Genomic DNA, 1,169 nt, shown 5'->3' on the forward strand with positions numbered 1-1,169 from the left:
ATATAATTCAACATGAATGTGTTAATGTAGGTGAGTGACATAGTTCCTTATGTAGTATTACATGAGTTATTATTATAGTTTAAAAAATATTTAAACATATTTGAAAAATACTTTTTGCACAGTGCTACACGCAAACATTAACAAAACCTATAGTTTTACCATGACACGTTTGGGTATTTAAATACTTATTTAAATACTACTACCGATATTTTCTGCCAATGTTAACAGTCTCAAAGATGTGAATGAGCGAGTCATTACACACTGGTGCTGATTTACACAGACCTTTAGTTTCATTCATTTCTTAACAAAAGAATCCATCCTGCAACTAATTAAACTTTGATGAGAGCCAGGAACAACCAGCCTCATATCCTCCAAAAAAATGATGACATTTTAAAACAAATGCTGAACAAGTTGCTGAATTAAATGTCTGCTTAACGTTTGTTGCTACTGGAGAAAGCATGACCAATAACAGTAACAGTTCAAGTAAATTATATATATATAATACCTACTATTGGAAGAGTTAAATGAGTAGACTGCTGTCGCATTCTAATTAGGCCATTTAAAAAAAATAACATGGGGTAACTATCACTAATAATTTAGACAGAATGACTTGACAATAATTCATCACACGGCACGTGAAAGTGAAGGTTTAATGCAATTGCTTCCCCATTCCCCACAATGGAAATCTGACAGTATGAAATCAGGCAATCGTTTCATAATCTCTGTTCTCCTGATTACATTTGCTGAGCGTCACTGTACCAACCAGAGATCACTCAGCGATTTCTAACACAGTCATGTCTTACATGTGTACAAAAGTCTCAATAATGTAAACATTAAACTTAGAGGTGACGGAATGAGGGCTTTTCACTCAGTTAGGGGCAAGGAAGTGAGTGGAAAAAAGTGTAATTCAATATAATAACATCAGTGTGTGTGTGTGTTGTCATAGCCCTGGCTCAGAGAGCAAGACAAAAATGGGAGACCACACACTTTTAAGTAACTTAAAACAAAAATATTTATTTTCTAACCAAATATCACAAACCAAACAGGAAGCAGGTGCTCTGAGAAATGGTCGGAGAGAGAAAGAATGAGAAGGAGGAGCCAGTTAAATAACCTAGGCCCAGCCTTCCAGGTGCACATCCAATTAGTAGCTCCACCCATCTACCTGGAAA

The 1,169-nt window shown here is 35.6% G+C and overlaps 1 long non-coding RNA gene across 1 annotated transcript in view; it reads right to left on the reverse strand.

Moving 5' to 3' along the window:
- Positions 1 to 994: 994 nt before the first annotated feature.
- The window catches only part of LOC112486486 (uncharacterized), a 4,355-nt gene continuing 4,180 nt past the window's right edge, over positions 995 to 1,169 (reverse strand). Inside the window, exon 2 of the long non-coding RNA XR_003048942.1 lies at positions 995 to 1,162. This is a non-coding gene — a long non-coding RNA (uncharacterized LOC112486486). The remainder of the gene's footprint in view (positions 1,163 to 1,169) is intronic.

This window comes from Cynoglossus semilaevis, chromosome Z (genome assembly GCF_000523025.1).
Source record: "Cynoglossus semilaevis isolate Cse_v1.0 chromosome Z, Cse_v1.0, whole genome shotgun sequence".
Taxonomy (NCBI): domain Eukaryota; kingdom Metazoa; phylum Chordata; class Actinopteri; order Pleuronectiformes; family Cynoglossidae; genus Cynoglossus; species Cynoglossus semilaevis.